A 27,292-nucleotide genomic window follows, 5' to 3' on the forward strand; every position below is an offset into this window, starting at 1 on the left:
TCACAGTTGTTTTTGGGTTTTATTTAACTTCTATGTCCTCTCTATACATCCCTATACAAAAGTCATTGGACCTTTATAAAAATTTAACATCGTACACTCGAATTTGGTCGTCACTTGGTGGCAAACGTGAAGCAAGAAGGCGACAGGCGTAAATTATATTTGTGATATTGTGATGCTTAAAGGATGAAGAATCGGCTTCATTCTTTCCATCCTTAAGATTGGTATGTAAATATCGAAGCTGTTAAGTTGCCGGTTAGAGTATCATCATATAAAGTAACTGCATCCTCACCCAAAGAATTTTTTAAAGACCACAGACATGTTGGCATGGTCTACGCCTTCATCCACGCTCCACAAGCCACCTTATGGTTTGTGGTGGGGTGTAATTTGTGTAGCATTGTCACTGCCCCCCCCCCTAACTCTGTCGTTTTCCAGTTCCAAATGGTCCACAGGAAAGACGGTTGTTGGTAACTCCTTGTGTGAGCTCGAGTCTCTCCAGTTTTACATTCAGGGTCTTTTCGCGAGATATTTGTAGGGAGAAGCAATATATTTTTTGTCTAATCTAGGAACGTATGCTTTCAGTATTTTATCAGTAACCCGCATCGTGAGGCACAACGTCTGTGTTGTAGCGTCTGCCATTGGAGCTGGATGATTATTTCCGCGACATTTTTCATTTACACGAAGTTCTGACGGCAACTGAAGAAGCGATGAATGACGGAAAGAAATCGTGGGGCCACCAAGGGGTCGAATTCCAACATCTGGGCTTGGTAATCTGACACTTTCCTGCTTAGACCCTAAACCATGTATGAAATATTACATATGAATTTCGTGTTCAGGTTGACTGGTTTCACTGTCGGATGCTCTACAGAACACACATGCTGAGAGGCGTGCGTTGTCGGAGGATCCGGTGCAGGCTGTATGTCCTTGTGTTGGGCACAGTCCTGGGCGGGTGTCGGCTTGCGCGCGCACAAAGGCCGTAGCCTCCCTCCCTGTATAGGCCTGCCAGGGTACTGTGCCGTGTGCTCTGCTCCACTAGGCAGGACGCGCCACGAGGGGTGCCTACAGCGTGGGCTGCAGGCGCTGCTGCTTACCCAAGTAGCGCCGTGTGCACTCCAGCTCCGTCATCTCGCTTCTGTGGCGTATCTCCGAATGTAAGCTCCAGTACAATGGATTACGTTCGTTCTTCTGTTCCAACTCGACAGCTCAATCACACGGAGATTGCACTAGAGATTAACATGTATTGAAAAACTTAGAAATAAATTTAAACAACAAAGCCTTATCTTAAATTAGGCTGAAAGCCCCAAACAATCTAACACTTGACAAGCAAGGAACTATAATTTTAAAACGGCTGAAGTCCCATGACTGAAAACACCACTAAAAACAATTCAACTTTAATTCAAAACCAGCGGCTATGAGCCATACAAATACATATAATAGAAAATAAGAAAAGTCAGTGCAGCTAACAGCTCTCAAAAGTTTCGGGGGGTCGGCCAGCACTTGAAATACCAACGTTCACTTAGGTGGGACAGGCAGTCGGCCCAACCATACTCGATCCGACGACAACCCAATCAACAGACAGTCAACGGAGCTACCAACAAGGTAACTTGCGCTCCACTCGACCAGCACACAACCGGGAGTTCAATGCAAACGTAAAGGCATGGACGCTCACAACCAAGCATCCATTAAGCTGTCGAACTACAGACCGTGCTGGACAGCGACAACACGGTGAGGTAAGGACACTGTCTAAATTTATGTCAACAGCCAGGGCAGGTAACCGGAACGTTAACGGCCACAAGGCAGAAAATTCCGCTGGTGCATTTCAATTGCAAATAACCAAGTAGAGTTAAGATTCCACCAGACGGTGGCTAAATCTTCGCCAACTCGAAGATACACGTTGTTGCTCGCGGGAATGTCCCAACAGCCAACAACGAGAACCAAACGGCACAATGTGAACAGTCTTGACTTGCTGGTACATTAAATCCAAACTCAACTTTTGTGTCCAGGCTCGGTGAGCCACGAACCTCGTAGCAACGGGAACAGCTCCACACAGTCAGACACTGCATAGAGAGCGCCGGCGGGTCCAGTCAAACTACGCCCCACGGAGATTTCCTCGCTGCCCCACGCCAACCGACCGACTCAGGCAGCGACTGTGCAATAACGAGGACGTATCACGAGTCGGCACACGCAGGCAACCCATAAGCGATCACCGGCCAACATACACGACGTCCGACAAGACCGATGACCAACCAAGGTGGTCCGCACTCAAGTGATATACTGGGTGACCAAAAAGTCAGTATAAATTTGAAAACTGAATAAATCACGGAATAATGTAGATAGAGAGGTACAAATTGACACACATGCTTGGAATGACATGGGGTTTTATTAGAACCAAAAAATACAAACGTTCAAAAAATGTCCGACAAATGGCGCTTCATTTGATCAGAATAGCAATAATTAGCATAACAAAGTAAAACAAGCAAAGATGATGTTCTTTACAGGAAATGCTCAATATGTCCACCATCATTCCTCAACAATAGCTGTAGTCGAGGAATAATGTTGTGAACAGCACTGTAAAGCATGTCCGGAGTTGTGGTGAGGTATTGGCGTCGGATGTTGTCTTTCAGCCTTCCTAGAGATGTCGGTCGATCACGATACACTTGCGAGTTCAGGTAACCCCAAAGCTAACAATCGCACGGACTGAGGTGTGGGGACCTGGGAGGTCAAGCATGAAGAAAGTGGCGGCTGAGCACACGATCATCACCAAACGACGCGCGCAAGAGATCTTTCACGCGTCTAGCAATATTTTTTTTTTGTTCTAATAAAACCCCATGTCGTTCCAAGCATGTGTGTCAATTTTTACCTCTCTATCTAGATTATTCGGTGGTTTATTAAGTTTTCAAATTTATACTGACTTTTCGATCACCCGGTATATCGGCAACGGTCGGGCGAGTCATGGCTGTCTGGACCTCATTGCAGCCGCGACCCAACTGAACTTCTGCCGCGTCCCAAGTCAAATACTGCCAGGTCCGAACTGCACTCCTAGCGCCTCCCAACTCACTGGCAGATCCTAGCTCACCCGAACACGCGACAACCGGGAAGTAACAGCAGTCAGCAAAGATAATATGCCAGCGCTTATATCGATAAGCGCCGCTGCTGCCGCTCACGGGCAGGCAAGGTGGCAACTCGGTGACACGAGGTGGTAATACAGTAAAAACAGGATGTCAAATGAGATCTGGCATGAACACGAGCCACGCACGGCTCACCACCAATTTCTTCACCTGCTCCATGCATGCAAATTTAGCACAAAGTGCTTCTTGCTGTACATAACAATGAAACCCATTTGTCGATCGCTGGAATTTTTTTCTCATTCATTCACAGGTTAAACCTTTAAACTCTGCATGGTATTGTAATGTAGTTTCAGAGCAAATCTGAAGTATCCGTCGCTTATACACCTGCATCATATACACTGAAGAGACAAAGAAACTAGTACACCTGCCTAGTATCGTGTAGGATCCACGCGAGCGCGCAGAATTGGCGCGACATGACGGGACATGGATTCGACTAACGTCTGAAGTAGTGCTGGAGGGAACTGACACCATGAATCCTGCAGGGCTGCCCATAAATCCTTAGGAGTACGAGCGGGTCGACGTCTCTTCTGAACAGCACGTTGCAAGGCATTCCAGATATGCTCAATAATGTTCATGTCTGGGGAGTTTGGTGGCCAGCGGAAGTGTTTAAACTCAGAAGAGCCACTCCGTAGCAATTCTGGATGTGTGGGATGTCGCATTGTCCTACTGGAATTGCTCAAGTCTGTCGGATTGCACAAAGAGCATGAATGGATGCAGGTGATCAGACGGGATGCTTACGTACCTGTCACCTGTCAGTGTGTCCGCCCCCAGTAGCTGAATGGTCAGCGCGACAGACTGTCATTCCTCAGGGCCCGGGTTCGATTCCCGGCTGGGTCGGAGATTTTCTGCGCTGAGGGACTGGGTGTTGTGTTGTCCTAATCATCGTCATTTCATCCCCATCGACGCGCTAGTCGCCGAAGTGGCGTCAAATCTAAAGACTTAAACCCGGCGAACGGTCTACCCGACGGGAGGCCCTAGTGACACGACATTTATTTATTTACCTGTCAGAGTCGTATCTAGACCTATCGAGATTCGCATATCACTCCGACTGCATACGCCCGCGTCATTACAGAGCCTCCACCAGCTTCTAGAGTCCCCTGCTGACATGTAGGGTCTATGGATTCATGACGCGTACACGTTCATCCGCTCGATACAATTTGAAGCTATAGTCGTCTGATCAGGCGGCATGTTTCCAGTCATCAACAGTCCAATGTCGATGTTGACGAGCCCAGGCGAGGCGTAAAGCTTTGCATCGTGCAGTCATCAAGGGTAGACGAGTGGGCCCTCGGCTCCGAAAGCCCATATCGATGATGTTTCGTTGAATGTTTCGTACGCTGACACTTGTTGATGGCCCAGCATTGGTATCTGCAGCAGTTTGGGGAAGAGTTGCACTTCAGTCACGTTGAACGATTCTCTCCAGTCGTCGTTGGTCCCGTTCTTGCAGGATCTTTTCCCGGCCGCAGCGATGTTGGAGATTTAATGTTTTACCGGATTCCTGATATTCATGGTACACTCGTGAAATGGTCGTAAGGGAAAGTGACCAATTCATTGCTACCTCGAAGATTCTGTGTCCCATCGCTCGTGCGCCGACTATAACACCACATTTAAACTCACTTGTATCTTGATAACTTGCCATTGTAGCAGCAGTAAACCAATCTAACAACTGCGTCAGACTTTTGTTGTCTTATATAGGCGTTGCCGACCGCAGCGCGGTAGTCTGCTTGTTTACATACCTCGCTATTTGCTTACGCATGCATATACCAGTTTCTGTGACCCTTCAGTGTACATCGAGAATTCTCATCTCTCAATTCTGTCTTTCCCGTTCAGTTTTAAAAGCGTGAGAGTGTAAATAGCCACTGACATGTGAACGTCCTTTGTTTCAAATGGTTCAAATGACTTTGAGCACTATGGGACTTAATTTCTGAGGTGATAAATCCCCTAGAACTTAGAGCCACTTAAACCTAACTAACCTAAGGACATCACACACATCCATGCCCGAGGCAGATTTCGAACCCGCGATCGTAGGGGTCGCGCGGTTCCAGACTGTAGTGCCTAGAACCGCTCGGCCACCGCGGCCGGCCCTTTGTTTCACAAATGGCAGGCGGCAAATAATACTGACACCACGATTCTGACGAAATGAAAAGGGTTGCGTCGACTGAAGAATGCCACACCGCAATACTAAATGAAATGTCGCACTGCACCGGGTATTTCCGGGAAGTAACGAGCAAAGCGGAGACGGGCCGCACACACTGAACACGTCAAATTTGGCACGCCGTGGCCGGCCATGCGCTACAATTACTGAACGACGACATTTTTCGATACGCAGTAGCGTCATCAGCAGGAAGTCTCTCGTTGCTGGCCGCGCTACCCGGCAGATCGCTGGTGCCGCAGTGTATGCTGAACTGCCCTGGTCGGGACACGTCACCGCTATCGACAGGAGCAGTGAGCTAGAGAGCTGGGCGCTAGAGTCGCCTGGGGGCGGGCAAGGCCGTTTCCGGCGCGCGGTCGTCGGCCAGGCGGCGCAGAAGGCCGGGCCTCGTGACGCCGCAGGAAGCGCCGGCTGGTCCAGGAGCCAACGACCGGCCGCCGCCGACTTAGCGTAATGCCGCCGTTATGCGCGGCGCAACTTCCGGCCCAGTGTCCGAGCGCCGCGGTCAGGGCCGGCGGTCGCTCCCGGCGGCCGTCTCGCGGCGCACCTCCTCCCATTCATTCACATTTCCCGTCCACTGGCTGCAAACAACTACCGTACGTTGATCTCGCACCCAGCTGGAGTACTGCAACGCCTTTTCCTCAGGGTGTCGTATTAGGACCAGTTCTCTTCCCGATATACATTAATTACTTATCCTTAAATACGAAGTGTGGCTATAAAATAACGGGAGTTTTGCTGCAAAATATTTTAGAAACATTTATTGTTACCCTCAATATACTCCCCTCATATATCCGTTCAAACCTACGTGCGAATTTTTCATTGACGGAAGCAGTGCTTTCAAGTCTTCCTCTGTAAGCTCCTTGATGACGTGTGACGCTTTTTCTTTCGCTGGTTCAACGGACTGAAATCTTGTTTCTTTTAATGCAGATTTGACCTTGAGGCACAGATAAAAGTAACATGGTGCAAAGTCAGGCGAGTAATTTCTTTAAAGTCAGTACTGCCATTAGACTGTTGTTTATTTACAGTGTTACATTTACCCTTACACAATCATGATTTCGACTTCAAAGTGACATTATGAAGTGTTTTACGTGTTATAAATTGACAAAGATGGCATACTGTCGTATTAAAATACACTATTAGACACAATGCCAGAAATATCGACTCTTAGACAATGAGTCTAATAATGTATTTTAATACGACAATATGCTATCTTTGGCAATTTATAACACTTAAAACACTTCGTAATGGCACTTTGAAGCCGAAATCATGATTGTGCAAGTGTAAATCTAACACTGTAAATAAACAAGTCTAATGGCGGTACTGACTTTAAAGAAATATATTATGACTGTGGCCCCGCATTATTAAAAAAAATTATCAGGCGAGTAAGGTGGGTGGTCTAACACTGGGTTGGTATACATCGCTAGAAACCTCTTAACAGCCAATGCGGTAGGAGGCGGTGCGTTGTATTGCTGCAGAATCCGTGACTTGTTCTTCCCCAGTTCAGGTCATTTTTTCTGTATTCTTTCAAGGAGTTGTGAAAGAACCTCACGGTAGTAGTCTTGATTAATAGTTATTAATAGTTTGACCTCCAGTAAGCCAGAGAAGATACACAATTCCGTGAATATCGAAAAAAATCATTGCTTTTAATTTTGATTTGCTTATTCGAGCTTTTTTCGCTCTCGGTGAAGCTGGGTCGTTCCAACATACGGATTGATGCTTACTTTCTGGATAATAAACGAAAAATCAAGATGCGTCACATGTTACTACTCTTTCCATGAAATTAGTATCATTTTCAATTGTATACAATATTTTCACGGGCTTCTGTTTGCTCGATCGTGAGAATTTTCGTCACGAGTTTCGCACACACTTTTCTCATTATAGTTGCTTCACGCTTTCTTCGTCAGTTCCTACAGGTTTAGCAATCGACCGAACACGCAACTGACGGTTTGATCGAATCAGATTACCTGCTTCTTCGATATTTTCATGTTGAAGCGCGTCCCGGGTGTGAGTCATCTTCAACAACTTCTCGGTCTTCTTGGAAACACCTGGACCGCTCAGGAATTCGCTACATAATAAACAGTCTCCGCCATAAAGTTCTTTTAGTAACAGATAGGTTACACTAGCAGTTTTCAAAAGTTTCGTGTGAAACTTCACAACAATACGTTGCTATATTTTTAGATTTATCATTTTTCCAGCAAAAGAAAATGACACAGACGAAGACCACGGACACAGAATTTGTCTACAGACACCAGAGATGCCGCAGTCGACTGACAAAACTCCATGCAAAACAGCGTGCATCTTTGGAGCGAGCGTACTTACTCTGTGACAGCATCAGTTCCTTTATTGTACAGCCACACCTCGTATCCTATAAAGGTCAAACGCCGTTTCCCTTCGGATTATACATTCACAATTGTTACAGATTCTTGTCAGGATCACAATATTCCAGAGGGTAGTTGCTTTTGTTTTACAGCTAACAGGCTATCGAATACAGTACATTCTTACACAGTAATCTGGTGGCGCTGACCATGTGCTCTCCTACAATGGTGGCACGATTTGTGAAACAGGAGACCTCAGTTTTTGCTGCGATTGAGGAGAGATCAGAATAGGAAAGCGCATATGCGAGACCGTAGCTCTAGTAACGACGAGCTCTTCAACGGTTTTCGAGAAATTTTCAAAGTATTACAAACCTCTCGGAAACCACACAAGACCGCCAGCTGTCGAGCAGCTGCGTTACTCTCGCCGTCTTGCTTAATCTTCCACTGAACGCTTATATCGCTATGACGAATGATGTTTCTACAGAAAAGAACAACAAGCGCAACGATGACTATTGTGGCACATCGTGCCAACGTATAATCAAGATACAATAAGGAATCATGATGAAACGATGAGCTATTTTTAGATATATTCGTACGTGTATTGCAGTGATAATATGTCGTGTGATAACAGCTTTGAATAAAGATACGAACATGCAGGCATGAATAGTTGAATCTTCATTTTATCACGATACATTATTATAATTACATTGTACATCGCCAACCGCAGTGAAGTCATGCTGTGCTATACCTGCTCTGAATAGTGCACACTATACGCACATGAATATATCGACAAATAAACGTTTATTTAATCACGATTCCCGATTATACCTTGCCACGAAAGTCCTACAGTAATCATACTAATAATAATAGTAATAATAATAACATTTATTATTATAGTCATCACTGTTATTGTAGTTGCTGTTATTGTACCTCTCATAAGAAACACTATTCGTTGTAGTGGTACAACTGCTTGCTGAAAGTTAGTGGGGAAAAATGGAAATCAAATTACTCGAATATACTAAGTGCAGTTTTCTCTTCCACCGCCTTAGCTGGCTCGCCTAACGTAGGCGCTCGACGGGTGTCTCCCTCATACGATATTTAAGAGGCTCGAAAAATTTTAACTGCGATTTCTCGAAAACCCCTGAGAAGCGCAACATACTGCAACAATATTCGTTACATCTAAGTATGCACCATAATCGTGCTAAAAATGGGTACACTCAGTTACGCGTAGGAGGTACATTTCCCTTGTGAGTTGTGGGTGGTGCCTGAGCTGTCATAAGGATAATTTCAACAAGGGAGTGCACGCCGCGACGATTGCCAGTTCTCGCGTTGCGTGGAGCAATGCTCTAGGCGTCGGGTGTGAAGCTCCTTTTGGCGAAAGCTCTGACAGTCCGCCAGCTGTTCTCGTCACTGACAGCGCGCCTCCTTAACTATTGCGAAAAACCATTCTGTGCTAAGAATCACGCGGCGCCGTCGACGTCCGGAAACGCACAGACTAGACCAGATTATATTGTTGTTTATGGGGCATACCTCGACCGGCCCGACTGCCCGTGAAGGTGCCAACCGCTATTACGCCCGTGACTTACGTGCTACATACGGTTTATAGCCGCTTGCTAGGCAAATTCAAATTACCTCCCGCGACAATGCTCATACAAATGCGCAGGAACTCCGAGCTTCAATTACTTCGTAGTGTAATTACTGTCAGACATGCCACCAACGCAGCTCGGCATTCATTACTACGACCTTTGAACGGTACCTTCCACTCCACTGTGGAGGAAAGGGCGAGGTCTTTCACGTAATTCAGTAAATCAAAGAAACAAACCCACCCAGAAAATGCGAGGCTGAGAAGACCTTCACTTAGTAGCGAACTGTATCGTAATGTCAATCTTCTGGGAAAAGGGAGTGCATTTCTAAAGGGAATTGCCAACTAGAAGCTAGTGCGACAAATTCTAGAGTATTGTTCAGCGGTTGCAGTCTTTATCAAATAACAAAAGACGCCATACGAATTCAGATACGCTATGATCGTAACAGGTCATTACAGCCCAAATGCAATTCTTATAGAGGTGCTCGGGGTATCAGAATTAAAGTATCGATTTGTTTTCGCCAAATCTGTATTCGAGGAGAACCATGCTACCAGTCTATGATACTGTCGTATATAGAATGAGATAAGATTAGGAGAGTACAGAGGTATACATACAGCTATTCGTCCCTCGCCCAATAGGTGAAACGAATAGGAGAGAGCCACTAAAGTCGCCAACCCTGATTCTTTAAGAAATTGAATTTCCCTTCATCAATCAGCTTCACGATTTTGAGTACAAATGAGTTAATGTGTTAAATACTTGACAGTAAACACATAAGAGACAAAATTGTTATAAAATACTTGAAAATACGTGTAACATTTATTCGAAGTTGCTAAGCGTAATCATTCTCAAATACCGGGTGAATAGACTCTGGATAATTGGCGCATCGTATATTGGGTTGCCTCTAATCTTTAAGATTGCGTCTCTTTCAGAGTAGATTATGAAAACATTTAAAATTTTTACATTCGGTCAGTAACTGCATTAATTTTTGAAAAACAAATTTTTGTTGCCACTGGAAGCCCTTAGATAATCTCGACATCTGTTAGCCGTTTAGTAACACACATATTGGCAATACTGTTGTGAAGTAGCCATACCTGCACAGTGGATGGCGGAATATTAGAGGTGGAACAGAACTCCACCGACAGAATTTCTGAGGTTTCTTCGGGGATGTTTTCTGCGTTTTCACGATAAGGGACGCGTGCACTCCGATTGTTCACTACAGAATAATAATGTTCTTATTATTTATTCGGTTTGCTACCCCACTGACCTTTTGTGAGTGTACAAGGGTATTTTATGAAATAAACGAGACATTGGTTGGCATAGTACCATTAACGGCTTTCATAACTGATCAAGCGTGATCAGTTCAAATTAAGATTTACCGAAAATGAAGTTAGTGTTTATTAGTTGAAATAGTGGTTCGATTGTGGTTTCAGTTGGTTGTGTTCTTATGCTTGAGGTTCTCCTGCGGGCGACGTACGCCGGCACGAGGTCTCTGATCGACGTTCTTCCGACGTCACCAATACCTCCTCGATGTCTGCAACGCTGTGCACCATGCGATGGGCCCATCCTAAAGAAATTCAGTGCTTTGGGATTACAAACAACAACACGTTCTTCATGTGTATCCCTTAGAGTGTCTCTCATGAGCTAATATATTGTACAATCCAGTATAATACCGTTAACGAGTTTTTCTGGGCATAATAAATCCAGACAATGTTCGCCATTTGGGCTTTCACCTCATAGTCAGAGTTTTACTCTACGAAGATTTTCTGGCATTCTTGAAGGTTTTGCCCGATTCGAGCGAGGGTCAAAGTTCAAGATATTTTAAGCAAGACGGTACCCCTCGTACTTTGTTTCAGTACAATAACCCTCAGATGCAGACGAACTGTAATGAGATTCGCTGCAGGAACAGTTTATCATTCAGTCTCTGTTGATCCACTGTGGCTGACACTGACGGCGGCGGTGCACAAATGCTGTGGGGGACAGCAGCTGATCAAATACACTCCTGGAAATGGAAAAAAGAACACATTGACACCGGTGTGTCAGACCCACCATACTTGCTCCGGACACTGCGAGAGGGCTGTACAAGCAATGATCACACGCACGGCACAGCGGACACACCAGGAACCGCGGTGTTGGCCGTCGAATGGCGCTAGCTGCGCAGCATTTGTGCACCGCCGCCGTCAGTGTCAGCCAGTTTGCCGTGGCATACGGAGCTCCATCGCAGTATTTAACACTGGTAGCATGCCGCGACAGCGTGGACGTGAACCGTATGTGCAGTTGACGGACTTTGAGCGAGGGCGTATAGTGGACATGCGGGAGGCCGGGTGGACGTACCGCCGAATTGCTCAACACGTGGGGCGTGAGGTCTCCACAGTACATCGATGTTGTCGCCAGTGGTCGGCGGAAGGTACACGTGCCCGTCGACCTGGGACCGGACCGCAGCGAAGCACGGATGCACGCCAAGACCGTAGGATCCTACGCAGTGCCGTAGGGGACCGCACCGCCACTTCCCAGCAAATTAAGGACACTGTTGCTCCTGGGGTATCGGCGAGGACCATTCGCAACCGTCTCCATGAAGCTGGGCTATGGTCCCGCACACCGTTAGGCCGTCTTCCGCTCACGCCCCAACATCGTGCAGCCCGCCTCCAGTGGTGTCGCGACAGGCGTGAATGGAGGGACGAATGTAGACGTGTCGTCTTCAGCGATGAGAGTCGCTTCTGCCTTGGTGCCAATGATGGTCGTATGCGTGTTTGGCGCCGTGCAGGTGAGCGCCACAATCAGGACTGGATACAACCGAGGCACACAGGGCCAACACCCGGCATCATGGTGTGGGGAGCGGTCTCTTACACTGGCCGTATACCACTAGTGATCGTCGAGGGGACACTAAATAGTGCACGGTACATCCAAACCGTCATCGAACCCATCGTTCTACCATTCCTAGACCGGCAAGGGAACTTGCTGTTCCAACAGGACAATGCACGTCCGCATGTATCCCGTGCCACCCAACGTGCTCTAGAAGGTGTAAGTCAACTACCCTGGCCAGCAAGATCTCCGGATCTGTCCCCCATTGAGCATGTTTGGGACTGGATGAAGCGTCGTCTCACGCGGCCTGCACGTCCAGCACGAACGCTGGTCCAACTGAGGCGCCAGGTGGAAATGGCATGGCAAGCCGTTCCACAGGACTACATCCAGCATCTCTACGATCGTCTCCATGGGAGAATAGCAGCCTGCATTGCTGCGAAAGGTAGATATACACTGTACTAGTGCCGACATTGTGCATGCTCTGTTGCCTGTGTCTATGTGCCTGTGGTTCTGTCAGTGTGATCATGTGATGTATATGACCCCAGGAATGTGTCAATAAAGTTTCCCCTTCCTGGGACAATGAATTCACGGTGTTCTTATTTCAATTTCCAGGAGTGTATTTACCAAGGAATGTCACTAAATAGTCGAAAGTTTTGATAAGTTATTTAATTTTATTTTGACAACCAGTCGTGTCACTACAATATGCCATATTCAGGCCCCATAGGCACTTAATGTATAGACATTAAGATGTATCGATATTGGCATACTGCCGCAATCAGTATCTGGATAGCGTGAATTCGTTATTCGAGTGCTTTCTTCGAAGACTTGATAACAAGCATTCGGTGGTTGTGCCGCTCTTCATTGCATTCAATGTATCCATACTCAAAGTGCATTCCAACTAACTCTTCATCAGTGAAGCCATAGAATTGCTGTGTATCACTTATAACGTGCAACTAATACTGCTGCGCTGCAGTCATGGACTGGGCGGCTGGTCCCGGCGGAGGTTCGAGTCCTCCCTCGGGCATGGGTATGAGTGTTTGTTCTTAGGATAATTGAGGTTAAGTAGTGTGTTAGCTTAGGGACTGAAGACCTTAGTAGTTAAGTCCCATAAGATTTCCCACACATTTGAACATTTTTTAATACAGCTGCGAAAACAAATCGAAACAGAACGGAGGAGAACCGACTGGTCTACGATTAAAGTGAGCACTGCTGTTGCCAAAGAAGATACCGTGAGTGAATGCAACAAGTCTTTATTCAGACTTTATGAATGCATACACAAAGGTGATTCAGCTGCCCGATACCAATGTCGTGTTACGAAATCCACAATTCTGTATCTGGCCTCAAAAACTACGCGCGGGATTTTCATGTTCTCTCGCTCGCTGCGCGAAAACTAATAGTCGTTCAGAAAAAATGAACACGACCATTTGGTAGGAGATTTAAAGTAATTGAATTTTGTACTGGGATACTTTTTCGCTGGAGGTCATGATTTTCGAGTTTTCAAGAAAAACGTACAAAAGAGACCTCCAAACACAGTTCCATCCTCAGAGTCATCGCTCACCAGTCAGGATTTCTAGTATGTTGTTCGTGGCTTTACCCCCCGCCATTGCACAAAACTACTACACGGTATTCGACCTTTTATGGTCTCTTTCATTGCGCTATTACGCCACCAGAATAGCCGGCTATTTCGTTGGCATTATTAATTTAATTGTGCCTATGAGGTACGCTAAGATTAATTACGTTGATATTAGATCCAAACTTAACCCTTACAAGCACAGTAGTTACATTGTCAGAAGGCCTGACGAATACAATCACATAATTTTTTATTTCATGCTGTTAAAATTAAGAAAACTTTTAAGTATAATTCGTACAAATGTCAGTTTTACAATTTGCAAGTCTTCGACTAAGCCAATCGCGTAATAAGGCCAATCAATTAAGAACAAAGGTCACTTCTGTACGTTTTTCTTGAGTAACTCTGGAATTACTGCCTCTAGCGAAAGTGTATCCCAGTGCATATTTGAACTACATTAAATTTCATGTAAAATGGTCCTGATCATCTTTTCTGTAAGACTAATTGTGGTAGCATCCAAAGACCGCGGAGCCACACCACAGTCAGCAACGCGCATCGATACACAGACGTAGCGGCGTCTCGCTGCAATCCGCTGTCTCTGAGCACCGCAGCGCCCTCCCACGAGGTCGATATAGAGCCGAGCACGGAAGCGCTCTGCCCAGCTGGTGACCTCTACTGAAGCAGTCAACATGATCGAGTAAGACTAAAGAATTATTCAAGTTGCAGACGAAAACGTACTTCCGTATATGTTAAACATTGTACTTCAAAAGAAGGGTTGTTGTTGTATGAATGAGTGATGCTCTAAACGTCTATGACAGCTGTAAGTCTTCAACACTCCTGTGGCATAGAACTGTATAAAATTAAGTAAATCTTTTTATTCATTCGTGTAATGAAGTCAACTAATACTTCACATGTTGTATTCCAATGATAAGTCTACCAGAGAAATTAAAGAACCCACAGTTATGGCCGAACGATTGTAGTTTCGTCTGGTCATAACACAAATAGTTTGCAAGTAGCGAACGAGGGAATATGAAAATCTCGCATGGGGGTTGCTGAAACATTCTGTATGCTCGTTCGGGTTAATCGTGTATATGTTGATGTAGATGCATGCTAGGAATCAAAAAGGATTAACAATCGACGCGACTGCTGGGAACAGATAGGTTCGGTGAGTGCGTGGTAACGTGTGGCTTTCCATTTGAGAGCGACCTTATGAGGAAGGGCTGCGTGTCTCATTTTCTGTAAGTGGCCTGTACGGGCCGGGTTTACAGCCGCCTGCAGCTATAAACACAGCTGAGCTTCCAAAGGGAACAAGTCCGAGAGCGCGCGGTGTTTCTGTAGCAGTGTTTGATTAATAGCCACGGGCGCTGCCGGCCACACCCACGTCATTAACGGGCCGGCCCAAGCCAAGATCCGTACCTGGCCGCCGGCGTGCGGGGGCGGTGGGGGCTGTGGCGCCAGCCTCCGTCTGCGCCTGCAGCTGCAGCTGGACCAGGCCGAGGAGCCAAACTGAGGTCTCGCCCAGGGGCGCGGGCCGCGCGTCTACTGCTTGCGCGGACGGAGCAGGTTGTCTCGGCTGGACGGCCATAGACAGGCGTAGAAGTAGCCAGGAGTGTCCGACGGAAGTGTGTTACGACCCTTGCTGTTCACAGTGTACACTCTAAGACAATAAAAAAAGAAAAAGACCCACCACGAAGGAATTGTCCGAATGCGACAGAAATCGGTAGATGTGATGTACATGTACAGACAAACTGATGATCACACTTTCAGAAAAACTGGAAGATCTAAACAAAGATCTTCATAATTTGTGCAAGTCAATAGCGAGATGGCCTCCTCTGGCCCTTAGCCAATCAGCTATTCGGCTTCGCACTGATTTATGCAGTTGTTGGATCATCTTCTGAGCGATAAAGTGCCAAATTCCGTCAAACTGACACTTTGAATCGACAAATTCCAGTATTGATCAACTGGGGAGAGATCCGGCGACCTTTCTGACCAAGATAGGGTTTAGGAAGCACGAAGACAAGTAGTAGAAACTCTCGCCGTGTGCGGGCGGGCGTTATCTTACTGAAACGTAAGCCCAGGATGGCTTTCCATGGAGGGTTACAAAACGGGGCGTAGAATATCGTCGACGTACTGCTGTGCTGTAAGTGTGCCTCGGATGACAAAGAAAGGGGTCATGCCATGAAAGGAAATGGCAGCCCAGACTATGTCTCCTGGCTGTCGGGTGGTATGGTGGCCAAAGTGAGGTTGGAATCACACCACTGTCTGGAGCGACTTCACTCTCGTCTTCGGTCTGGAATCTCATTGACTGTTGTAGAATTGTCTTCAGTGATGAGCCCTGCTACGAACTGTGTCCCGATGATCAGTGAAGACTTGTCTGGAGACGCCCCAGACAATGATGGACACCATACTGACCGTCGCCCGCCATACGGGCCGACAATCAGGAGTGATGGTCTATAGAGCCATTCATTTCATAGTAGGGCCCTTTGGTTACCATCCGCGTGATCCTTACAGCGCAGGGCCCCGTTTTGTTGCCCTTCATGGCAAGCCTTCCTGGGCTAACATTGCGGAAAGATAATGCCCAATCGCACACGGCAAGTTTCTACTGCTTGTCTTCGTCCTCGCCAAACTCTACCTTTAGCAGCATGATCGCCGGATCTCTCTCTCCATTTGAGAATTTTCGGAGCATTATGGGCAGGGCCCTCCAACCAGATCTAGGTTTTTACGATCTAATGCTCCATTTGGACAGAATTTGGTACGATATCCTCCAGGAGTACATCCAACAACTGTGTCAGTCAATGCCAAGCCAAACAACTGCTTGCATATGTGCTAGAGGTGGACCAATGCGTTATTGGTTCAAATGGCTCTGAGCACTATGGGACTTCACTTCTGAGGTCATCAGTCGCCTAGAACATAGAACTAATTAAACCTAACTAGCCTAAGGACATCACACACATCCTTGCCCGAGGCAGGATTCGAATCTGCAACCGTAGCGGTAGCGCGGCACCAGATTGTAGCGCCTAGAACCTCTCGGCCATCCCGGCCGGCCAATGCGTTATTGACTTGCTCAATTTGTGAAGTTATTTCTCTTGAATGGATCTTCCAATTTTTCTGAAACTGTAATCATTTGTTTGTCTCTACATGTACGTCACATCTACCGATTTCTGTCGCATTAGGATAGATCATCCGTTGTCCGTCCTCACCTTTCTCTTACAGTGTACTCGAATATTAATTTTGCATTGCAACATTTATATTCGTTCTGCTTGTATATTACAACGTACTATCTGTTTAAAGAACGTTGCAATCAACACTAAATGCTGATGGTCAAATACAAGTTTTAATTGTTACTGTTATTCAGTTAAACGAAAGGATTTGCAAAAGTCCCGAGAAAACCGTGTGAATGTTTAATACTGACTCGTTTCTCGTTTACGACACTCAGCTTGCGAGGTGCAACAGGCTACAACACGGAGAAGGAAATCTGGGAGCGGACAGCGCAGAACGGTGGCTCTTAGGGACTGTGGATCAGATCTCAGAAACATCTGTTGCGAAAGCTCGAGAACGATAGCAGGACACAAGCCACAAGGAATTCATAAGCATCTGCTCGGAGGCGAATGTATTTGTTAACAGCCGGTCGGTGGAGCTGTGCAGCTTCCATTAATGAAGCCAGCGTCCGACGCGCCGGCGTACCTGCAGCAGGCCGCGTTATCAGGGCTGCCGCTACAGCGGGCGCCAAAGCCACTGGCGCGCTACTCAAAGGCCGCCGAGATAAAAGCTGCGGCGCACGTGAGGCCGGCGGGGCAGATTGCGCGCTTGTCGATCAATGCAGGCGACTGTTTCAGTTCTGCTGACTGATCAATCTCTTTCATATCTCGCAAACGGATTTTGTAACTGTGTAGATAGTAATGAACCTGCCGTTGCTTATCGCTCTCTTTGGTGAAAACGTTTTCTGGAAAATCGGAGCTTTCCACGTTACACGGACACTGGTTTGCCCACGTATGCGCTTCGCTAGGTAACTGATAATTCGTCGTAAAGCGCAAATGGCGCCACCATCGTCAGTTGTCCTTGACATTGCGATTCATGCAAAATGAGACTCAGTGACAGAGATCCATGTATGTTTTAAATAATCTACGTAAATCTTACAATTTTAAAATATCAGTCAATGAAACGAAAATAACTATACCAATCGTTGAAAGAATGCGCTAGAAAACAGTATTTTAGAACAAGTAACGATTTTTAAATACCTTGGCTGTGACAGAAGTTTTTGTAATGACAAGAATATTGACCAGCAAGTTAGCAAATTTCAAGCTGTGTGTAGGACTATTCAAAGGACTTTTAAAAATAAAGTTATGGAAGAAAAGAAACTAACTTTAATAAAGTAATGACTTTACGTACATTGCTTTATGGCTGCAAAGCCTGGGTGCCGACACAAAAGCAAATAAAATACAATCAGGAGAAATGAGATTTTTAAGCAATGTTAAAGGATCTACAAAGATGACTAGGATACGAAATGGAGATATTAGGAAAAAATTTATAAACAGGGTGAGTCACCTAACATTACCGCTGGATATATTTCGTACACCACATCAAATACTGACGAATCGATTCCACAGACCGAATGTGAGGATAGGGGCTAGTGTAATTGGTTAATACAAACCATAAACAAATGCACGGAAGTATGTTTTTTAGCACAAACCTACGTTTTTTTAAATGGAACCCCGTTAGTTTTGTTAGCACATCTGATCATATAAACAAATACGTAATCAGTGCCGTTTGTTGCATTGTAAAATGTTAATTACATCCGGAGATATTGTAACCTAAAGTTGACGCTTGAGTACCACTCCTCCGCTGTTCGATCGTGTGTATCGGAGAGCACCGAATTACATAGGGATCCAAAGGGAACGGTGATGGACCTTAGGTACAGAAGAGACTGGAACAGCACATTACGTCCACATGCTAACACCTTTTTATTGCTCTTTTTCACTGGCGCACATGTACATTACCATGAGGGGTGAGGTACACGTTCGACGGGCGTTTCATAGGACATGGAGGACGCATAAATTGGCCAGCCCGTTCTCCTGATCTTACACCTCTGGACTTCTTTCTGTGGGGTACGTTAAAGGAGAATGTGTACCGTGATGTGCCTACAACCCCACAGGATATGAAACAACGTATTGTGGCAGCCTGCGCCGACATTACACCAGATGTACTGTGGCGTGTACGGCATTCATTACGCCAGAGATTTCAATTGTGTGCAGCAAATGATGGCCACCACATTGAACATCTATTGGCCTGACATGTCGGGACACACTCTATTCCACTCCGTAATTGAAAACGGAAACCACGTGTGTACGTGTACCTCACCCCTCATGGTAATGTACATTTGCGTCTGTGAAAAAGACCAATAAAAAGGTGTTAGCATGTGGACGTAATGTGCTGTTCCAGTCTCTTCTGTATCTAAGGTCCATCACCGTTCCCTTTGGATCCCTATGTAATTCGGTGCTCTCCGATACACACGATCGAACAGCGGAGGAGTGGTACTCAAGCGTCAACTTTAGGTTACAATATCTCCGGATGTAATTAACATTTTACAATGCAACAAACGGCACTGATTACGCATTTGTTTATATGTTCAGATGTGCTAACAAAACTAACGGGGTTCCATTTAAAAAAACGTAGGTTTATATTAAAAGACATACTTCCGTGCATTTGTTTATGGTTTGTATTAACCAATTACACTAGTCCCTCTCCTCACGTTTGGTCTGTGGAATCGATTCGTCAGTATTTGATGTGGTTTACGAAATATATCCAACGGTAACGTTAGGTGAATCACCCTGTATACAATCAGCACATAATAACATATTAAATAACAAAAATGAATCAATCATTTGAAAAGAAAGAAAATAGCAGACTTCACAAGGCAGCGTTGGATTACAAGCCGAGAAGCAGAAGAGGTCCAGGCAGACGCTTCACACGCTGGAGGCAACTATGAAGTCGGAACGGAAAAGAATGCCTAATCCATGAAGTGCAGAAACGATTTAGCAACGTAGTTGTAACTCGCAATATTTTTCTGCCGAATGTAGTAAATATTCGTAATCGAAAGTTATATAAATTTCTAAATACGACCACGATATGACGTCTGAGTCACTATTTTTTACGTCACTTGACGCATATCTACTACATCACTGGTCAATGTCGATTGCTAGTATTGCACTTAACTTTATCCAAAAACTGAAGGAGGAGCCAGCGCTAGAGTACAGCAAGCATATTCAGATGAATGCAGGTTGCGATTTATTTGCAGAGATGAAGAAATTTGTACAGGATAGACCAGCGTCGAAAGACACACTATTCGACCAGAAGTATCCCGACAAGTATTAGGAGATATTAACATGTGGAGAGTGCTCACCCTTCAGCTTTATGACAGTTTGATCTCAGCTGGGGACGCATTGAATGAGGTGTCAGGGAGTCCATGGACTAGTGGCAGCTCTTTCTTCCTCAAGGGCCGAAACCAGAGAAGCTAGTAATGGCAGACGCTGGGGTATGCGGGCATGTCGACGTTCTGATTCACTCCAAAGATGTTCCACTCCGGTGATCAGAATAGTCCATTTCAGGTATGTTATAGTCCACAAACCATCATCTCAGTGCTTTATGACCTTGCGGTTACGATCATTCATCGTGTCCGACGTGTTTTTCTGCTATAAGCATGACACAATGCTGTAAAATGTACTTATTTCCCTCCTTAAGCGCATTGGCGCGCGGAGTGGCTGCGCGGTTTGAGGCGCAGTGTCACGGACTGTGCGGCCCCTCTCGCCGAAGGTTTTCGTCCTCCCTCGGGCATGGATGTGTGTGTCGTTCATAGCGTAAGTTAGTTTAAGTAGTGTATAAGTCTTGGGACCGATGACGTCAGAAGTTTTGTCCCTTAGGAATCCACACACATTTGAATATAAGCACATTAAAAGGACCAAACACTAAACACGAAAAACATTCCCACACACTAACACCACATCCTCCGTACATTACCGTTGGCATTACACACGGTGGCAGATGACCCTTCTATCGGCTTTCCACACGGTATAGCGTGTGATTCACTACTCCACATCACTCTTTCCCAGTCACCAGCTGTCCAGTAGTCTCCCATTACACCACCTTAAGCGTCGCTTAGCACTGCCGACATGAACGTGTGGCTTATAGAAGCTCCTCGATCATTGTTCCCCATTTCTTTTAACTTCCTGCGTACGGTCACTATACTAGGTGGGGTACTGGTAGTACTTTGGAATTCTCGAATGATACCTTCCGCTAATTTCAGGCGAATTTTACAACCTCCCCTCCCCATCCTCTCCTCCCCCCCCCCCTGCCCCCCCCCCCCCCCCCCCCAATGCACGACAGTCCCTCACTACCTGGTCTTAGTTAGCTGTGGATGTTCCTTACCATTTACATTTCATAGTCGTATCAGCAACAGTCGTCTTGGGGGACTTTAGAAGAGTCGGAATGAGCCAGATAGTTTTGTTACTTATGTGAGATGTGACATCCAGTTACCAGTCCCATTCCGCAGTTACAGCTTCTCTGCTGAGAAAACAGTACTCCTCGCACGTCCGCGTCTCGTGTCATGTAATGGTCGATTACGCTTTACATAAGGGTGCCCGTACACTTTTGATCAGATAGTGTAAATTAAACCAGTCTTTGGACTGAAGACCACAAGAAGAAGGGCTTGAAGTATTAAGCAACTGGCTGGTGGTACATTTTTACGTGATTATGATGGGTTACTGGTGTAACAGTACCAACAACGAAATCTGATGATAGTCATAAACAGTCGAACTGGTGTTAAAATTAAATAATTTTCTAAGGTTTATTCAAAAGAAATGATCTTTAAGCCCGCAATATCCGGTGGCGGAGGGCGGGGGAGGAGGGTAGTTCATGTCCACCTTTTGAAAATATTATTACCTAGTCATATATCTTATATTTTAAAATTTTGGAGAAATTGGTATTGTTTTCAATGATATCTTCTACCAGACTCAGTAGTTGTTTGTGCCTTTTCACAACAAATGTCATATTTGTATTTTCAGGTTCAGGACCATTATTACATATCAGTATATTTCTGAAAAGTATGTTGTGAATAAATGTCAACGACAGCTACCTAAATTTGTATTTTTCTTTTTTTTATGGTAGTCATGAAGTATCGCTCCTTGGTCATGGCATTGCTAAGTTGATGTAGAAGATATTGACAGGTTCTGAACTCTACTTACATATCAGTAGATGTTTAAAAAGTGTGTTGCTGCCAGGCATAACGTAACCCTCCCTCCCCCCTTTCGTAGTACACATTATGGAAAATATGTTAATATTGCTAGGGTTAATACCAGTTTCAACTGCTTATGAGCATCAGCAAATCTTGGCGTTCGTATTGTTGCTTGTGTAGCTGGTCACAATCACGTAGAAATGTACCTCCAGCGAGTTGCATGGTGAGCGTTGTAAGCGACCAAGGCTGTCCAGTGGGTGTGGTGGGGAGTGAAGTTAGGACGCCGCCTGGGAGCAGGTTAGGCCGGCCGTTAGCAGGCGCCTCGCATTCCCGCCGGAGATGCCCGCCGACTGGAAACGCGAGTTGGCAAAATTCGGCCCGATAAGAATGTCGGACAGTGCGCGCATTTTACTGCCGCCGGAGATGTGAGTGACGTACGCGTCCACCTGTCTGAATCCCAAGTCGTGCGAGATGTGTTGCTGCAGGAGAACGCCTGCAGCTTGGTAATTCCTACTGAGCCGCCAAATCCCGCGGGTTCAGCTGTGCCACGTTGTAGTGTCATCCACTACTGTCTGTTTCGTAGCCCTATCGTGAATTCTTTTATTCTTAGACACATACGACACGTTTTACATTTAAACTAAAAATATTTTGTCGTCTGGTGTGAGCAAATAGAAAATTCGGCGTGCTTCAAAGTCTGTGGATAACAGATTACGTCATGGGGAACAACTTTTGTCCGAGACAAAATTTTCGCTGGAGACACCAGTCATCGTTTTATTAAAACCGCTGGCCCTGCGACTATGACACTTCATCGAACTAGCATGGTCTACTAACCAGGTGTGTTGCATTTGCACACTATCTACATCAGTAAATTTATTGTGAGTTTCAACATAAAATCTTAAGAATGAGTGTCTATGCGGAGAAAATTATTTTAGAAGCTCAGTCTAGCGCCTTTCACGTGGGGCAGATGACTGGCTTATAGGCGACACACATCGTTTACGAACACTACAGCGCGACTATGCCCTGATGCATCTCAGGGTCATAATCAGTTACTGTATTAAAAAGACCTAACATCGCCGAAAATCGTCGGCAAATATTTTGTCTGTAATAAAATTTGTTCCCTATGACGTGATCTACCACCTGTAGAAGTCCGTCGCAAAGATTTTTAGATATCGTATATGTCGGGTTTTGGTTGAGTCGTTCTCTCTTGTAGAAAGATAAAAGCCCCGCAGTTAAGTGATCAGTATATCTGAGACATACTTGGTGCAGCTTAGGAGGGTGGGAAGACCAGGGGACGAGTCGAAACATGCGACAATAAAAACCTACATGAAATAGAACCACCTCCACTTTCTTCCAAAGCTGACAATATCAGAACTCAGTATGAGAGGTCGCAAACGCGACCTATGGCGGTTGCTCACGATCACCTGCGACCCTGGTGGTGGAAAAAAATTTTTATCGTTGGTATTAGGCTTATAATGACGGGAGAGGCGTAAATATCCTGATCACGAGACATTCTGTGCACTGGCTTAAAATCCGAAGCACTTTGCAGTGTCTTCCGTAGGCAAGTTTGGCAAGCCTCTACTTGGAATTCGACAGGAGCAGGCCACCCACTAGTATAGAATATCACCATCTCTGTCATTCTCATCGAAAACAAAAATACGACATCCCACTTCACGTGCTCTCCATTGTCAGATACATACAAACAGTATCTCTTAGAACATTACACTAGTATTTCACGAAGGAAAAATGCCAATGTGCGCGAAGAAAGACAACGGTATTCGGTGTCCCAACCCAACTTACGACATTATTTTCTAATTGCCAATGGGTCAGTGTATTGACCTAACATCCGTAGACGCCTTAGACAGACGACTAAGCCGCAGTTCGTCGACAGACCTGCATAGTTGTTCGCAGGTAACTTTGCCACGGAGTACATGTAATTTCATGTAATCCAAACGCGTTTGAGAAAAACTTTTTATAGTTTGAAACTACAACAAAGGAACTGAGTCAGTCGTCAACCAGATGTTTGATCTGAAAGCCACAGTTCCTCATTGGACGTGCCTCTATTGGAAGAGAAAGGCTCCTCTCTGTGTCTGCTGTGAGGACGGCTCACTCAGCCAATTTAAGGGAGAAACCAAAAAAATTAAAGGCGTAATCCCGAGTTTTTCCACACTTACAAAGAACTGTCAGAACTGAAAGTCACTTTATTTGTTAGAATACGTACTAGAACCAACTGGTGTTGGCGCCTGGAACGTTTACATTGCTGTCCCACAACTTTTCAACGGAGCCATTAAGTAATTCGGGGGTTCTAGCCCACGTGTTAAGCTAAGTTAGTGCGGATGTCACTGTGTCATGATTGGCGATCCAAACACGGCCGGATGCAAGACGCTCATAACGCACTGCGGTATCCTCGCAGGTGACATGAGTCCTAGCCGAGGTCAATTAACAATCTGCAGGAATATTTGCGTAAATTTTACATTATTTCGAGGAGCTGTTGAGGCTCGAATCGCCAGTGAGGACAGTGAACTGTGCCGCACCTAGGCGTATCCATAAGATACGGATGACAGCCGACAGCCGTTAAAAACGACAGGTCTGCGTGGGCAGCCGCTGATGAAGACGTGTAAACAGGTGAGTGGTGGACATTAACGACTGCTGAGCGCGGGGTCGTGCTGCTACGTTCCGGGACGGTCACGCTGCGAGCTGCGGACCATCCATGATGGGCGTACGGAACATCGCAAGCGACGATCGGCACCACAACCTCTCCTCCAGCAATTGGAAGCCGCTGCAATCATCTGAGCAAGTAAATGACATCCTTCGTCTCGCATATAATTTCGTCAAACTGCACAACTGCTTCATCCTCTGCCAGCAAAAGCGATTTGCCGTTTTACAGCGAGTCACATTCTGTATGATGGGCCGTGGCTGTTTCTTCTGATCTTGAATTTCAAGCTAAAATTCGCATCACTTTTCCTCTGCTCTTTTATTAAGTTATAGCCATTTCCTCGAATGATCTTTGAAAGCTGGTAGATACGAAGGCTGACAGCTTTCCGAACTGCATGCCATGAATCTTTTCTTCTCTCTCTCTCTCTCTGGAAGTGACTGTAAATGACGTAACAACAGTTTTCGAGTCCTAAGTACATTTGTTCGTCTTAATCGTTATTTTTATATTTTTTAACTATGCAGCTTAACGCGTTTTGGACACAGCCACGGTACAAATAGCACAATACATACATACGATAAAGCGAAAATAAAACCGCGATACTATATGTCTTATCAGTTTTCGTGTAGACTTGTATCACAGACTAGTGCTATTTAGTGAGGTGGTCTACCTTAAACCACAATCTGTCGCTCGCTAGGTGGCGTTAAATGCAGTTAGAGTTGCTACGTTATAATTCAGATTGCTGTCTACAAATATTTTCTTAGTACGAACATGAAGTCATTTGACTTAAATAATCTATAAAAATAATAAAATGAACATGTTACGATGAAAACAATTTAACATATGGCCGAAAATCATACAGCGTGGAGCTGACATGACTTATCCGCCTACTGTAAAGTATGCACCCCTTTTTTCAATTACCAAAGCAGCAGCATTAGAAAATCTCTCCAAAACAAAGTAAGAACAGAAGCTTATCTTAAATATAATAACATTATAGCAGTACCAACATTTCCTGTTTGGGAGTGAATATTTTATGAAGGAAAAAATGATAAACTAAGATTACAGGCCAACGAAATGTAATTACTCGGAAAAATGGCACGGTACTTAATATCAGATTATAAAAGAAACTTAGATATTACGAAGGAATTGAAGATATTTAATACAAACGAAAAGGTTGAAGAAAATAGGCAAAATGGATATTCTATCTGTTGCGAATGACGTAGTAAGTATTACCCCCACATCATTTGGCAATATATTCCGCAAGGCAGAAGGTGAATTGCAAGAACAGTAGAAAGATGGAAGAACCATATGTAGCTACAGCAGGCCGTGGAAGGTCTAACACATGACAGGAGGAGGAGGAGGAGGAGGAAGAGGAGGAGGAGGAGGAGGAGGAGAAGAAGAAAAAGAAGAAGACGATTGTCTGTCATTAGCAGATAACGTGAGGTTAGTCTGGTCACCGAACATGCGTCGATGCAACGAGACGGCTGCGTAGGTGGAAGAAGTGATTCGGGCAGGCCTTATAATGTGGACAGGACAGGGGACTGGTCTGGTGCCGTAGATGTAGATACGGAGCGGTCCCGCAAGAGGGACTGGGCTGCAATCAGCGGGGAGGAAGCAGTGGGGGAGGGGGGGGGGGCGGCTATCAGCTCCGCGTCTGATCTCGAGTGGGGCTGAGCGCGCCGCGGCCGCTGTTAATGACGCCGCCACAAAATTCCCTCTCGCTCCTGCTCCTACTCCTGCCCCTGCCCCCGGGGTCATCCCCTTTGAGTGGTGGTCTCGGCGGTGCCAGAGCCGCCGTCTCTCATCGCGGTCTTCCTTTTTTCTTATTCCTTTAATCCGAGGCAACACGTATGACGGCCTGTGCACATTACTGTGGGTCTGAAGTCGTATTCTGAGAGCAAAGGCTGTGCAAACTTCCGGCATCCTTCGCCTTATCTCCTTCGCTCCGAGTTTTCCTTAGGTGCAGATATATTTGGTTGCAGTTAATCTTCGCGTGACAGTTCTTCCGTAGCTGTCGTCAATGACGGACTCTTCACCTCGAACTTCGTGTACAGGCTAAGGCGCCAAACTTTTTCGCTTCAAAACCTCAAATAACGTTTAATGTGTTCAACATATTTATTAGTTAGTTACATCCATATTCCGTGGATCATAAGTGCGTCCTCTCTCAGTGAAAAATACGGCAACATGCAGACCGTTAACATGATTTTTATTTTTTCCATACATGCCCTGATTTATACTGAACTATGTTCAGTCTTCCTCTCTATCTCAGTCTTCCTTTCTGTCTCTCTCTCTCTCTCTCTCTCTCTCTCTCTCTCTCTCTCTGTCACACACACACACACACACACACACACACACACACACACACACACACACACAAAACTATTATAAATTTAGGTACTCTTCTATGGAGTAGGAGGAATTGTCAAGCAGTTATGATTTCATTTCTGGCTTGAAACTAATTTTATTTTCTCCTAAAATCTTTATATCACTAGGTAGGTGGTCAGCGATTTTTATTGTTGGATACATCACTCTTTTCTGTGCCAGACTACGGCTGTGTAATAGATAGTGTACACATTTCTTCTAGTATTACGTTTGTGAATGTTACTGTTGTTTTCAAACAGCGACTGACTCTTGACGACGAACTTCATAAGGAACTAAACAAACTGTCGGGCTGTTCTCATTAGACACAACTTTTTAAACAGCTGTCTACAGGAGGTTCTAGAATCGACAGCACGCATTGTCATTATTACACGATTCTGTGCAACAACCACTTTTTCCTCACTGATGTGTTACCCCACAATATTCAGTCTTCTTGGATCCGTCATGTACTCGGTTGATCAAAAAGTACCTATAGCAAATAACAAAAGCAGCCGTATC

General features: G+C 45.4%; 1 protein-coding gene across 1 annotated transcript in view; it reads right to left on the minus strand.

The window, feature by feature from the left end:
- Positions 1 to 27,292, minus strand: part of LOC124799024 (band 4.1-like protein 4) — a 578,366-nt gene that overhangs the window by 244,416 nt on the left and 306,658 nt on the right. The gene's annotated exons all lie outside the window — the stretch shown is intronic.

The sequence above is a fragment of the Schistocerca piceifrons genome, chromosome 5, assembly GCF_021461385.2.
Source record: "Schistocerca piceifrons isolate TAMUIC-IGC-003096 chromosome 5, iqSchPice1.1, whole genome shotgun sequence".
NCBI classification, from domain to species: domain Eukaryota; kingdom Metazoa; phylum Arthropoda; class Insecta; order Orthoptera; family Acrididae; genus Schistocerca; species Schistocerca piceifrons.